The sequence below is a fragment of the Canis lupus genome, chromosome 15, assembly GCF_011100685.1.
Source record: "Canis lupus familiaris isolate Mischka breed German Shepherd chromosome 15, alternate assembly UU_Cfam_GSD_1.0, whole genome shotgun sequence".
NCBI classification, from domain to species: domain Eukaryota; kingdom Metazoa; phylum Chordata; class Mammalia; order Carnivora; family Canidae; genus Canis; species Canis lupus.
The window spans coordinates 38,967,264-38,983,640 of NC_049236.1; the positions used below are offsets into that span (position 1 = coordinate 38,967,264).

The following is a 16,377-nucleotide window of genomic DNA, read 5'->3' on the forward strand; positions in this document are numbered from 1 at the left end:
CGCTTGCTTATTCACCTTGCACTTTTATGTTATAGTGACAGCTTCTTTCCTTAAACTCCATAAGCCAACCTCTCTGTTAGCTTCAAACTTTTCTTTCTTTCTTTTTAAAAAGATTTTATTTATTCATTTGACTGGGAAAGAAAGAGAGAGCACAAGCAGGGGAAGCAGCACAGAGAGGGTTAGAAAAGCAAACTCTCCACTGAGCAGGGAGCCTGACTTGGGACTCGATCCCAAGACTCTGGGATCATGACTTGAGCGGAAGGCAGATACTTAACCAACTGAGTCATCCAGGTACTCCATCTTCAAACTTTTCTTCTGCAGCTTCCTCACCTCTCTCAGGCTTCATAGAATTAGAGTTAGGGCCTTGCTCTGGGTTACACTTTGGCGAAAGGAATGTTGCTGCTGGTTTGATCTCCTATCAGGACCACTAATCTTTCTCCATATCAGCAAAAAGGCTGTTTTGCTTTCTATCATTCATGTGTTTACTGGAGTAGCACTTTAAATCTTCTTTAAGGACCTTCCCTTTGCATTCGCAACTTGGCTAACTGAAGCAAGAGGCATAGTTTTCTTTCTTTTTTTTTTTAATATTTTATTTATTTATTCATGAGAGACATGGAGAGAGAGAGGCAGAGACACAGGCAGAGAGAGAAGCAGGCTCCACGCAGGAAGCCCGATGTGGGACTCGATCCTGGGACTCCAGGATCACATCCCGGGCCAAAGGCAGGCACCAAACCGCTGAACCACCCAGGGATCCCCAAGAGGCATAGTTTTCAACCTATGTTGGCTTTCGACATATTTTCCTAAGTTTAATCATTTCTGGTTTTTTATTTAAAGTGAGAGATATAGGATTTTTCATATTGCTTAAATACTTAAAGGCCATTAGGGTTTACTTATTGGCTTAATTTCAATATTATTGTATCTCAGGGAGGTCCCAAGAGATGGAGAGAGACACGGAACAGTCAGTCATTTGAGCAGTCAAAACACACACAATATTCATCAGTTAAGTTTAGCAGCTTATATGGGCTTGGTTTGTGGTGCCCCAAAATAATTATGATAGTAACATCAAAGGCTATTGATCACAGAATGCCATTACAAATATAGTAACAACAACAACTATATAATAGTTTGAAATATTGTGAGGATTACCAAAATGTGACAGACACAAAGTGAGCAAATGCTTTTGGAAAAATGGTGCTGGTAGACTTGACAAAGTCTCAATTTATAAAAACACAGTATCTGCAAAGCACAATAAAATGAGGTATGCCTGTATTCTGATTATATTTTTAAGACTATCAGAATACATCCGAAGCACAAAAAGCACTTCAAATAAATTTTAAATTTCTCTTAATAAATAATTTCATTATTATTTTTTTATTAGTCATATTGGTATTATATGATAGGATGAAACAAATAAATAAATATCTTAGTTATCAAAATTTTCACTGCAAAAGAGATACAAATATAAAACAAAAATTTTACACATGTAATATTAATTTTAATTAGAAACATCAATATTAAATATTATATATACATGTATGTATATATGTATATATTTTTTAAAAGTTCTTACTGGCACTATCCACTGTTATTTATTATAAAACATTAAATACATCAAAATTCCTAATTCCACAGTGATTTTTGGATAGAGAAATAAAAAAACAAGCGGGAGGATGGCAGGAGAGCAAGCAGTGGGGGAAGGAGGCAGAGAGGAGGAATCTATTCGCCACTGTCAGAGATGACTAACATGCCAAATTTTACTTTGAAAGTTGATAATGAAAGGAATATTATTAAGAATTTCTCTGCCTTTGGGGGAGAAGCTGCCTATGCCCACTTTATTTAATTTTTATTATTATTTTTTAATTTTAGTATAGTTGACATTACAATGTTACATTAGTTCTAGGTGTACAACTACCATGCCCACCCACTTCATTATGGAAGACAAACAGCCAATAAATGTAGAAAAAAAATGATATTGTAAGAGAACCATAATTTTGCAATACCAGTGAAATGATTGTTCCCATAGAACATCATCAAAGAATGGTAAACTCTGATGTGAAATGTCACTGGGAAATGCACGGTGTTGTTCTCAACAGTTCATTCACCCCTACAGTTTACTTGCTAATTACAAAGGAAAAAGTAGATCTTAGCAATGGAGAGATCTGGTGGTAGCCACTCAAAAGTAACCAATTATTCATATCCAATAGAAAGGAAAGCTGGTATTACATGCTTCCTAATGTGATGCAGTTTAAGTGCTCAGGATCACCTAGGAAGTATTCTTGAAAAAAAAAAAAAAAAAAACTTAACCTGAATATAATCAAGATTTTAGATCTAACTTACAAGTTATAAGAATTATACAGTACAAAGGAAAAGTTAATAATCCAAGAAGAAAACAATCAGACAGGTGTAGAATGAGAAATATTTTACAAAGGCAATTGACCTAATCACATGAAAAAGTCAAAATCATGAAAAAAAATAATGTTGGGGATTCTAGACTGAAAGAAACTAAAATGATGTAGCTGCCAAACAAAATATGTGAATTTTGACTGAATCCTGGTTTGAAAAGGCAGCTGCAAGGGTATTTTGGGGGAAATTGGGTAAATTAGATAGATTGGTAGATTAGATAAACCAATTGGATATCAGTTGATTAATAAATCATTACGAATTATCTTATGTGTTAAATAGTATTGTGGTTATGTAGGAAAATTCCTCTCTCTTGTATGCATGCTGAAATATTTAGTGGCAACATTATCTCTGAAATTTATTTTCAAATGATTCAGCAATATAGATATAGATAGATGAGAGACAGATAGACAAAGCAAATATGGCAAATGTTAACTGTTGAATATAGGTTGTTGGATGGTGGCCATATGTTCATTGCACTATTTTTTTTTAGCTTTTCTGTTTTAAAAAATTTTGTAATAAAAAATATGGCCCAAAACATTGTACAAATATTGGATGAGATATGGCTGAACATAAAGAAGGCTCAAACAAGTAGGCGGTTAGTGGGGCATGATTATTCTATCCTTAGACTATTTAAAGAGGCACAAAGCATCACTTAGTCTGAGACAGCTGATGGTATGAGATGCTAGGGTGGCACTAGATTCGGCACTGAGGCTGTTGGTGCCGACCATGAAGCTGATTAGATAGATATCCAGATAGACCTAGAGCATCTGGTAAGGACTTACAAAAATAGGTAGCAGTGAGTGATGATGTTGGCAGGTTTTATGGAACTCAGTGATAGGGACAACGCTGAGAAATCCAAAGAGGAGCCACTGTCATCGGGGAGACCCACAAGAGGGATTTAGGCTGAGATTTAAACAAAGGGTATAAATGAGCTAGAGAGAAACCTAGGAAGGACCATAAATCAAGCTAAGTTTTGAGAATCTCTTTAAAAGCCAGGCAAATGAGTTCCTTTAAAATTATATAGTCACCCTTCACTTTCCTAGTCTCAGATAGTTTTTCCCCCCTCTGGGTAAGAGATAATGGTTTGTTAATTAGTAGCTGGCCTCATCACTAGTTTCAGGGTGAAGAGGAAATATTACTTTGATTGAAAATTTCACGTCTAGAATTTAATTACCTCTAGAACAGTAGGTAAGATATCACGGCCTCATGACATTTTGGTGCCTTTTTAAAATGACCATAATCTATCAGAATCTTGGGGGAAATTGTGTGTTGAAATAAGATAAGTATTGGAAAATAATTCTAAGCCTGAAGAAGAGACTTAAAAAACCACTTAGATGCACACTATTGAAGTTCAGGTGAAAGGGAAGTTTCTGTTTAAGTGACAAGAATGAACTGGGCTTCAAGATTCTCTACCATCTTCATGTTTTACAATCTGGCTTCTGGTTTGGGATCCCAGGGAAAGTCTGAAGGTGGATGAAGTTGTTCTTGGTGAAATTACCCCGGCTTCTTTTCTAGAGTAGCTGGCTTGGTATGGCATTTGGAGCCTGTCTGTCCTACTTTACCTTTTAGTTATGTAGGGCTTTGGATTGTTTTCCAGGATTTAACTTAGTTGTCTTTGTCTGGCACCATATGTGTTCATGGAAACATATTGTAGTGTATGTTGTTTCTACATTTCATCACAAGATTGGGCTCACAGGAAGTTCTGGAGTCTTGGTAATAGACTGATGAATAGGGGAGAGCAGGACTAAATGTTTCCTAGTCCCTGAGTCTTAGAGATCCCTGTAAATTCACAATTTAGGAGATAGGATTCATGAGAAGGGGTGTTTTTTCAAAGGCAAGGATTATGGAACAAATAAATTAGTTACTAGTCTATTTAAGTAAATAAATACCCACTTGGTATGCTTTTTCATCTGTAAGGACCCTCCAAATTCTTTAGTTATGTTCTACGTGTAAAGAACAGATCGTTGCTGCTAAACTAGTGCTTGAAAATATTAGCCCTCACTATTAAGGAAACAAGCATTTCTTTGAAAAAAAATTTTCCCATTTCCACTGATAATGCAAAGGTAAATTCCACCAAGATAGAATAACCATAAATTCTTATTAAGTAGCATCTTAATAATGCTTTATCATTTGGTAAAATACTCCACAGTGCTAAAAACATTCAGCACATTAGCAAATGACCCAAATTAACTCAGGATTATTCCTTTAAAATTGATGGCCCAAGTATGAATAAAACCTGAATTACATAGAACTCCAGGATTTAAAATCAACTTGCACCATACTGATACCACTTAGGGGTCTTATCATGCTGTGTTCCTTATGATTTTGTTGTAATTAGTCAGAATATGCTGCTGCTGTTTGTGATTTCAGGGAAGAAGATGTTTATATAGAGAAAATGTTTCATTATCCCTGCTTTTTGAAATTTCTTTCTTTGTAAATGGTATTTTACAATATGTTTTTCCATCATTTCAAACCTTAAACAAGGTTGTTAAATAGTATTTTATCATACATGGAATAATTGCTACCTATTAGTTTTCTTCCCTATCTCCTCCCCTAGTTCTATACATGCATATACAACATTCGCACATATTAGCTTTATATACGACAATTTCTGGCTCTTCATAAAATGTTACTGCAGAAGTACAGTGTCAGGTTTTCTTGGCTTTTTCATCTACTTTGGTACCATGGCCAGGGTTACAGGTGCACTATTGCTTCCTTTAGCTTTTTTCTTTTTCTTTTTTTTTTTTTTAAAGACTTTATTTATTCATTCATGAAAGGCACAGAGAGAGAGGCAGAGACACAGGCAGAGGGAGAAGCAGGCTCCCTGCAAGGAGCCTGATGTGGGACTCAATCCTGGGACCCCAGGATTACGACCTAAGGAAGGCAGATGCTCAACCACTGAACCACCCAGGTGCCCCCAACTTCCTTTAGTTTTTTCATTTTGGTGGTTATTTTGAAGTTAGGGATAATGTCTCAGTAGAATATTTAAATGTCTGCATTCCCTCATGATGTGTGCCTTTTATATTGCTCTGGGATGCACTCTTTTTCCTGCTTTAATTCTCTAATTTCTGGGTGATACTGGAATCAGTCATGGGTATCACAGTGAAGGTCTATATTAAAACCAAATATAATCCTTCTAGATGTAGAAGTTTGATGTACCATGAAACATGGTGTGAAAAACAGCTTCTCAAATATCTAGAAAGACAATTATTAAATTTCAGCTATAGTTTCACCCTTATTTTGTAAGTTTTACATATACCCAATTTCCATCCTTGGATTCCACAGAGGAGGTGGTTCTAGGCTTTCTCACTAGTGAGGAAAAAGGAGGAACCACGGGGTAATATGAGGGAAGGGCAGGTATATATCACTATGTGATAGGAAAGGATTGGTAGGAGCATCAAGAAACTGTAGTATGAAAACTGGAAAATGAAGAAATATATTTTTCAGTTTCGAGATAATTGGGAGAGGAGAATAGGAATGCCAGTAGAATAGACAGTTACTATTTTTGCTTGACTAGAGTCCTTCCTCATCTAGTAACAACATCATGATTTTTCGCCAAGAAACTATCCTTTCCCTAGGAGATACATAAGGGTCTCAATTATAGTGCCCTGTCCTCCCCTGGCAAAGAATAAAAATTTGGCTCAACCCAGGCAGATCAGATTCTCCAAGGGATGTGAATCTTTAATTGAAGGGCACAGAGAAGGAAGATTTTTTTCAAGCTGATCTGTTTCAACAATGGTATTTTGAAGAAACTTTCTCATCAGTGTCTGCTCCCTAGATATCCCTTTTTGCTCTAGTTACAGTTTTTTTTTTTTAAGATTTTATTTATTTATTCAACAGAGAGAGCACAAGCCAGCAGACAGGTGGAGAGGCAGAGGGAGAAGCAGGCTCCCCCATGGAGCAGGGAGCCTGTTGCAGGGCTCCATCCCAGGACCTTGAGATCACGACCTGAGCTGAAGGCAGATCTTAACCCACTGAGCCAGCCAGGTGCCCCATAGTTACAGTTCTTTCTGAAGCCTTGTTTTTTTTTATCCTACTGATGCCTGTTGCTTACAATGTTACAACTCTGATACATTCAGACCAAGGAACTAATTCTCTTTAGTGATTTGGAGAAGGTAGAAAGAAAAGTTAACTTTGATAAAGAGGGGACTAGATTAAAGAATGGGGACTTTCTGTAAAATAGTAGAGAAAGACTTTGTCCAGAAATGAAGTAGACCTCTAGTCCACCTTGAGATAAGAAAACGAAGCCAGAATGTAAATCAGGGCTCTGCTTCCTTCTTTGAGAAAGTCATATGCCAGCTGTACTAACAGTATGCTTAGTGAGGTGTTTGGGTTTACATTATGCTGCCAGTTCCTTTTTTCCGTTCAAGTAATTCTGATCTAGACTAGAATGTGCTGTTAAGAAATATGTTGGAATATCTAGAACTGATCATATGATTTACATAATCATCTTGGAAAATATATAAATCAATGGCAGAAGGGTTTAACCAATTTTCTAGTTGAAAAAAAGTAGAACAATGGAAACTTTCCTAATGTCATCTTTAAAGATCTAAATTAACCTACCTTCTTTGTCTTTTTGTTATTTTCAGTTTTGTTTCTTTATGGGTTTTGAATGTAAATTTAATACAAATTTGACTTAGGTTCTTGTCCTTGATTAAATAGCAGCTCATATGTTTGTAAATATTTAAGAGTATATTTTCTGTTGTCAAATAATAAAGACAGCTACTTCACAATGGAATATACTCTGTTTGCCAGAGTTAAAGAATTCAAATTCACCTGGGGCCTATAAATGTAGATAGGTTTTACCTTGAATGCTACATGGTAAACAAAGTCAAAGCTTCAGGATAATCTATTAGTTGACCTAGAAAAGTGTTTGTGTATATTAGGGTTTCTCAACGTTGGCACTACTGACTTTGGGAGCTAGATAATTCTTTGCTATGAGTGGCTGTCTTGTGCATGATAGGATGTTTTTCAGGATCCCTGGTCCTGTACCCACCAGATGCCAGTAGCAACTCCCCCAGTTGCCAAATGTTCCCTTAAGGGAGAGGACAAAATCAACTCTAATGAGAACCACTGGTGCATCTCATTGTGGTTAAGGACTGGTTATAGAACCTGATGAACCTGAACTCCACCCTGAGGTCTGCTACTCATTCACTGTTGACCTGGGAAATTACTTATTTTCCATATTTGTGAAATGTTGATTGTAATATGGACACCTCCTAGGATTTTTGGAGAGATAAGGCAATGCACTTAACTTGGTGATTCACCCATAGTAAAAACTCAATAAAAAATAATCATTTTCATTAATAGTAACTGTATCCTAATTCCTAATCCTAAATGCAAATTCTCTGACTCAAATCTGCAAGATAATGATGAATCACATTTTGAATTGTGTTGTTTTTATAAAGGTATAATCAAGTAAGACTCCAGTATAAGTAAACTAAGCACTAAATACAATTAATTCCTAAATAGGACACAGACAACTTCCTTTGTAGTTAACTCTTTGAACTTGAAACCATTTCATTGGGAATGCCTGGGTGGCTCAGTTGGTTAAGTGACTTTTGATCTCATCTCAGGTCTTGATCTCAGGGTTATGGGTTTAAGCCCTGCATTGTGCTCCATGCCCAGCCTACGAATGAATGAATGAATGAATGAATGAATGAATGAATGAATGAATGAATAAAAGAAAGAAACCATTTCCAGAGAAATGACTGGAATAATGTTGCTTTCCATATATGGCTATGGAGGAAAAAGCATAGCTAGGAGAGAGAAAACTAAGAGTTATATAACCTAAGAAGAAAACCTTGACATCCTCCCTCTTTCTCTAAGTCCTTAGGTGTTAGTGGTGAAAGACACCAAGAAAATGAAGAAATAGAAGGTAGAACGTTGTCACATGGAACTAATCTAAGAAGTACAACCAAAAACAAAAATTAAATGAAGAAATTTCATACACGTACATTTTAAATGCTCTCAACCACAGAATTAGAGACATGACAGATGAATCCATGAATTGTCAAACCACTTGCTGTATAAAAATAAACTTCTGAACTTCAGTGTTTTGGTCAATAGAAAATCCTCTCTTTAATGACTCAATTATGACCACAGACATCAGAACTTAACACATGAAAAAACAATTCCATGCCAACCTTTGAGGCTGTGAAAAAAAGAATCCCCAGTAGAATGACATTTAAAATGTGATTTAAATCCCTCACCATAAAGTTCAAACATCTGGAATTTTTATGTACTTTCCTCCTGGATTCTGGTGCACACTCAGGTGAGTACACCTGTTAATCACAAACAAATGACTATTCTGAAGGGGTCGTTGTGTACCCTTTTTAATTCCAAGTTCACTTTGGGGATGTTCAGATTGTGCTTTTATTTGGAGGGCTGTGGAAATGATTAAGATCTGAGAAGTTTAAATATTTTGTTAGAAGATTCTGCTGAGAAGAGGAATGCTGATTATTGCTGTGTAGTTGCAAGGATACCAATAATAGGGCCTCTCAGTAAGAAGTCACCTGACACTTCAGACCACAGTGAGTAATCGTAGGGATATTCTTTACCAAAGTAAATTGCATGGTTCAAGCAATATGTTACTCTCTTACTGTGAATTGTGCCAGGATCAAAATTGTTTTAGACCAAAGCACTAAATTACACAACGATGCCTTTTAGAAGATATTCAACAAACAATTCTTGGTGACATCTCCTCTCAATTTGGCAAATTAAAAAATGAAGTTGCAAAAGCTTTAAAGAAGGCACACAGCTAGTTAATTGGAGAGTTTGTCCAGAAAACACATTCCTATATCCACTCCAGGTCCAGGTTGGTGATTAAATCATGGACACATTGATTGTTTTGATGAAAAAAAAAGTTTACCTGTTCATTTAATCTAGGACATCCTTCACCTCACATATACAACCTGCACATATATCTTTAACTTTTAAAAAATTTTATTATAGTGGACCCACAATGTCACATTAGTTTCCGGTGTACAATTTAGTAATATTTAACCTTTCAATTAGCTGAAGTGTCAAATGGTTAAAGCATCTGGTCATTGTTCTCTGTGATATCATTCTTTTTTTAAAAAGATTAAAATATAATTGACATACAGTATTTACCCTCTAGGTGCATCCATGTTGTAGCAAATGGTAAGATCTCATTATTTTTTATGGCTGAGTAATATTCCTGTGTGTGTGTGTGTGTGCATATCTGTGTGTGCATCACATCTTCTTTATACACTCATCTATTGATGGACAATGGGGCTGCCTCCATATCTTGGAAATAATGCTGCAGTAAACAGAAGGAAGGGTGCAGATACTTTTTTGAATTAGCATTTTCTTTTCTTTGGGTAAATACTCAATGGTGGAATTACTGGATCACATACTTCTATTTTTAACTTTTTGAAGAGCTTCCATAATTTTTTCCATTGTGGCTGCATCAATTTACATCTCCACCAACAGTGCACAAGAATTCTCTTTTCTCCACATCCTTGTCAACACTTGTTTTTTCTTATCTTTTTGATACTACCCATTGTGACTGGTATGAAGTGATATATCATTGTGAGTTTGGCATTTCGCTGATGATTAGCGATGTGGAATATCTTTTCATGTGTCTGTCATCTGTATGTCTTCTTTGGAAAAATGTCTATTCAAGTCCTCTGCTCATTTTAATCAGATTATTGGTTTTCTGCTACTTTGATTACTAGCCCTTTATCTATTAAGACATTTGTAAATATCTTCTCCTATTCCTAGGTTGACTTTTAGTTTTGCTGACTGTTTCCTTTGCTGTGCAAAAGCCTTTTATCTTGATGAAATCCCAGTAGTTCATTTTTGCTTTTGTTTCCCTTGCCTTTGGAGACATGTCTACTAAGAAGTTGTTGAGGCCAAGGTCACAGAAGTTGCTACCTGTGTTTTCCTCCAGGATTTTGATGGGTTCCTGTCTCACCTTTAGGTATTTCATCCATTTTGAGTCTATTTTTGTGTATGGTATAAGAAAATGGTCCAGGTTCATTTTTCTACATGTGGCTGTCCAATTTTCCCAACACCATTTGTTGAACAGACTGTCTTTTTTCTATTAGATACTCTTTCCTGCCTTGTCGAAGATCAGTTGGCCATAGGATTGAGGGTCCATTTCTGGGTTCTCTATTCTGTTCCATTAATCTGTGTGTCTGTTTTGTGCCAGTACCACACTGTCTTGATGATTACAGCTTTGTAATATAGCTTGAAGTGATGCCTCCGGCTTTTTCTTTTTTCAACATTCTTTTGGGTATTCAGGGTCTTTTCTGGTTCCACACAAATTTTTGGATTGTTTGTTCTAGCTCTGCAAAAAATATTGATGGTATTTTGATAGGGATTGCATTGAATGTGTAGATTGCTTTGGGTAGCATAGACATTTTAACAATATTTTATTTATATTTATTTATAATAATTAATCTTCCAATCCATGAGCATGGAACATTTTCCATTTCTTTGTGTCTTCTTCAATTTCTTTCATGAGTGAAATAAACTTCTTTGGTTAGGTTTATTCCTAGGTATGTTATGATTTTTAGTGTAATTGTAAATGGGATCAATCCCATAAATTCTCTTTCTTCTGCCTCATTGTTAGAGTGTAGAAATGCAGCTGACTTTTTGCATTAGTTTTATTTCCTACGACTTTGCTGAATTCATGTAAAAAGTTCTAGCAATTTTCTGGTGGAGAATTTTGGGTTTTCTACATACAGTATCACATCACCTGCCGATTATGAATGTTTGACTTCTTCTTTGCTAATTTGGATGGATTTTGTTTCTTTTTGTTGTCTGATTGCTGGGACTAGAACTTCCAGTACTATATTGAATAACAGTGGTGAGAGCGGACATCCCTGTTGTGTTCTTGATCTCAGGGAAAAAGCTCAAAGTTTTTCTCCATCGAGGATAATATTTGCTGTGGGTTTTTCATACATGGCTCTTATGATACTGAGATATATTCCCTCTGTCCCTACACTGCAGAGAGTTTTTATCAAGAAAAGATGCTGCATTTTGTCAAATGCTTTTTCTTTTTTTAATAAAGATTTTATTTATTTATTCATGAAAGACATAGAGAGAGACAGAGACATAGAGGGAGAAGCAGATTCCCTGTGGGGAGCCTGATGTGGGGACACAATCCCCAGACCCAGGATCACGCCCGGAGGTGAAGGCAGATGCTGAACTGCTGAGCTACCCAGGCATCCCTGTCAAATTCTTTTTCTGCATCTATTGCAAAGACCATATGGTTCTTGTCCTTTCTTTTATTAATGTGATGTGTCACATTGATTGATTTGCTGATGTTGAACTTCCTTGCAGCCCAAGAATGAATCCTACTTGTTCATGGTGAATAATCCTTTTCATGTACTCTTGGATCCTACTGGCTACATCTTGGTGAGAATTTTGGCATCCATGATCATCAGGGATATTGATCTGTAATTCTTCTTTTTGGTGGGGTCTTGGGATCAAGGTAATGCTGGCCTCATAGAAAGAGTTTGGAAGTTTTCCTTCCACTTCTATTTTTTGAAACAGTTTCAGAAGAATAGGTATTAATTCTTCTTTAAATATTTGGTAGAATTCCCCTGGGAAGCCATCTGGCCCTGGCCTCTTGTTAGTTGGGAGATTTTTGATGATTGCTTCCATTTCCTTGCTGGTTATGGGTCTGTTCAGGTTTTCTATTTCTTCCTGATTCAGTTTTGATAGTTTATGAGTTTCTAGGAATGCATCCATTTCTTCTAGATTGCTTAATCTGTTGGCATATAGTTGCTCATAATATTCTCTCATATTTGTATTTCTTTGGTGTTGGTTGTGATCTCTCCTCTTTCATTCATTTTATTAATTTGGGTCCTTTATCTTTTCTTTTTGAGAAGTCTGGTTAATGGTTTATTGATCTTTTTAATTCTTCAAAGAACCAGGTCCTAGTTTCGTTGATCCATTCTGTTTTTTTTTTTTTTTAATTTTTCTATGTCATTGATTTCTGCTCTAATCTTTATTATTTCTTTTCTCCTGCTGGATTTAGGCTCTATTTGCTGTTCTTTTTCCAGTTCCTTTAGGTGTAATGTTAGGTTGCATATTTGAGACTTTTCTTGTTTCTTGAGAAAGGCCTATATTGCTATATACTTGCCTCTGAGGACCACCTTTGCTGCATTCCAAAGGTTCTGAACTGTCATGTTTCATTATCATTTGCTTCCATGTATTTTTTTAAATTCTTTAATTTCTTGGCTGACCCATTCATTCTTTAGTAGGATGCACTTTAACTTCCATGTGTTTGTGGTCCTTCCAAATTTTTTCTCGTAGTTGACTTCAAGCTTTAAAGCATTGTGGTCTAAAAATATGCATGGTATAATCTCAGTCTTTTTATATCAGTTGAGACCTTATTTGTGACCTAGTATGTGATCTATTCTGAAGAATATTCCATGGCATTGGACAAATATGTGTATTTTGCTGCTTTAGGATGAAATGCTCTAAACATATCTGTGAAATCCAGCTGGTCCAGTGTGTCATTCAAAACACGTATTTCTTGTTTCTCCTTCTGCTCAGATGATCTGTCCACTATTATGAGTAGGGTATTAATGTCTCCTACTATTATTGTATTATTGTATTTTAAAATTTTGTTATTAATTGGTTTATATATTTGGCTGCTCCAACATTAGGGACATAAATATTTACAATTGTTAGATCTTGTTGGATAGACCCTTTTATTATGATATAATGTTCTTCATATCTTATAATAGTCTTTGGTTTAAAATCTAATTTTTCTTATATAAGCCTGGGTACTCCAGCTTTCTTTTGATTGTAATGAAAAATGGTTCTTCACCTCCTCACATTCAATCTGAAGATGCCTTTGGGTCTAAAATTAGTCTCTTGTAAGCAGCATATTGATGGGTCTTGTTTTTTATCCGTTCTGATACCCTATTGTCTTTTGATTGGAGCACTTAATCCATTTGCATTCAGAGTAATTATTGAAAGATATGAAGTTAGTGCCATTGTATTACCTGTAACATTGCTGTTCCTATAGATTGTTTCTGTTCCTTTCTGGTCTTTGTTACTTTTGCGGTCTCTCTCCATTCAGAGGATCCTCTTTAATATTCAGTTTTACTTCTTCCTTATCAATTTGGATGCCTTTTATCACTTTTTCATGTCAGATTGCTGCAGCTGGGATTTCCAGTACTATGTTGCATAAAAATACTGAGAGTGAACACCCTTGTCTTGTTCCTGATCTTAGAGGAAAAGCTCTCAGGTTTTCACCATTGAGGATAATATTAGCTGTGAGTTTTTTGTATATGGCCTTATTATGTTGAGGTATGTTCTCTCTAAATCCGCTTTGTTGAAAGTTTTTCATCATAAATGGATGTTTTACTTTGTCAAATGCTTTCTCTGCATTGTTAGGGTGATCATATGGTTTTTATCTTTCCTCTTTTTATGTGATGCATCACACTGATTGATTTGCAAATACTGAACCACCCTTGCATCACTGGAAGAAATTCTACTTGATTTTGGTGAATGATTTTTTTTAAGGTATTGGTGAATTTGGTTTGCCAAAACCAAATTTGTTGATGATTTGTGCATCTATGTTCATCAGAGATACTGGCCTGTAGTTTTCTTTTTTATAGTGTTTATCTGATTTTGGTATCAGAATAATGCTGGCCTCACAGAAATGCACTTGGAAGTTTTCCTTCCTATTCTATTTTTGGAGTAGTTTTAGAAGAATGGGTATTAACTTTTAAATTTTTTAAATTATTTTTTCACCACTCATTTATTAGGGTATTTGAAGCTTTATGTGTAATAAGCATGGAATGCAGAACAGATATGGTCCCTATCTCTCCCCTTCTAGTAAGCTGGTTGACAACCAGCTTCTATAACACCTTTGCAGAAGGCCTTGTAGTATATTATCAAAACTACCTGCCACCCCTTACTTATATGCTCTACCTTTTAAAAGTTGTAAATAAAAATGTAACCCTCTTAATATTTCTTTAATTTTTTGCAACTAGATTGAAATTTCATTTCTAGAATTTTCTACATGCCTTCAAAAGTTCCTCTAGTAGGAAAGAAGGCCACTCATCCTGCATAGGGCTAGGGAGGAACTCCTTTGACCCCTAGGCCAGTTATCTTGAAAACTCCACCAGCTTCAGGCTGTTGCAGAAGACCCTTTAGGTCAATTCAACCTTGGACACAGGTCACACACATTTTAGACTAGTCCTTCCCTCTGAAGCAGCATGAAGTTGTTTTATGAACAGGCAACTTCACAGTTTGAAGTCTTTTCCCTGTCTTAGGATCTAAAAGAATCACTCTTCCTCCATTGTAACAGGCAACCCAGAGCTCCCCCTCAGCATCAATACACATTCCATCTGGAATTTGTTCTTTCTCCAGCTTGTAAGCATGTCTGCAGTTGGAGAGCTTTCCTGTTTGCAGGCCATAGTCAATGGCTGTCAATGTAATAGATGATTTTGTGATCCAGGGACCAATCCAAATCACTGTAGATGTCTACCTGGTCAAAGTGCTCTACTGCGTGGTGGTCAGAAAAAGGGAGTACAGGAACCCCTGGTGTTGCTCCAGAACTGCTGGCATCATTTCCTCAAGCATGGTGCCAGCAAAGTATCTCCCAGTGGGATCCAGCTTCCCATCATTGAACTGATTGTTTTTCTCTTATCTACTGTGGCCAGGACAACTGTTAACTGATCTTCCCAGTTCAAAGCACAGAACTTTGTTCCAATGGTGGCAACATAACCTCCTGCCTGGTGAAGGGTCACAGAGCTGATGGGGGAATCCATGGTCACTTGCTGCACTCACTTGCTGAGCAAATCCTACTGGCAAACCTTTTTTGCAGAAATATCTACAAAGATCAGAGAGGTGGATGCCTTCTTCCACACTGGAGACAAGGCACTGGCAGTTCTCTGGGAAAACATACTCAATCTTAATGGAAGACATTGTCATGGGAAGATCTTGGTACTAGTGACCCTCAGAGAGCTGGCTTGAATTCTTTCTTTCTTTGTTTCTTTGTTTCTTTGTTTCTTCTTTCTTTCTCTTCTTTCTTTCTTTCTTTCTTTCTTTCTTTCTTTCTTTCTTTCTTTCTTTCTTTCTTTCTTCTTCTTTCTTTCCTCTTTCTGTCTTGAGGGAGAGAGCACATGGACAGCAGGGAAGAGGGGGAGAGGGAGAGACAGAATCCTAAGCAGGCTCCTCAGCCAGCACAGAGCTTGTCGCCAAGGCTCCATCCTCTCAACCCTGAGATCATGATGTAAGCTGAAATCAAAAGTTGGATGCCTAACCAACTGAACCCCCAGGTGCTCCAGTATTAACTCTTTTTTAAATGTTTGATAGAATTCACTTGTGAAGCCATCTGGTCCTGGACTCTTGTTTATTGGGAGTTTTTTTGATTACCAACTCAAATTCATTACTAGTCATTGGTCTGTCCTAATTTTCTATTTCTTCCTGAATTCATTTTGGAAGATTGTATGTTTATAGAAATTTACCCATTTCTTCTAGGTTAAATAATTAGGTTATTAATATCCCTGGCTTCTAATTATCTTGCTACTTGAAATGTGAACTATGGACCATCATTATCAGTGTCACCCAGAAGCTTGTTATAAATGTGGTTTCAGGCCCCAGCCCAGAACAAATAAGTCAGAATATTTTTTAACAAGATACTCAAGTGACTTGTATACACATTAAAGTTTGAGAACACTGTTTTAACAACAATATGTGTATAATTTGTGCCTATGTATCTATTTATGTATTATCATCTTTATTTACATTTCCTCCCCTTTCAGAATTTTATATTACTTTACTCACCCTAGTAAAAACAGGTGAGTTCAATAAAATAACCTAATTGCACAAAGTCTACAAATGACCAGTTATTTCCCAAAATTATCTTCTAAGTATATTTGACTATGAAGAATTTTTACAGAAATATCTTTATTATTAAGGTAATTTTTGATTATTATTATATCAAAATATTGTTAAGCAGCACTGAATTTTTTTCTT

General features: G+C 36.2%; 1 protein-coding gene and 1 pseudogene across 14 annotated transcripts in view; both read right to left on the bottom strand.

The window, feature by feature from the left end:
* Window positions 1-16,377, bottom strand: part of ANKS1B (ankyrin repeat and sterile alpha motif domain containing 1B) — a 1,057,476-nt gene that overhangs the window by 538,268 nt on the left and 502,831 nt on the right. The window lies entirely within an intron of this gene.
* LOC100683155 lies at window positions 13,768-16,323 on the bottom strand (annotated as a pseudogene).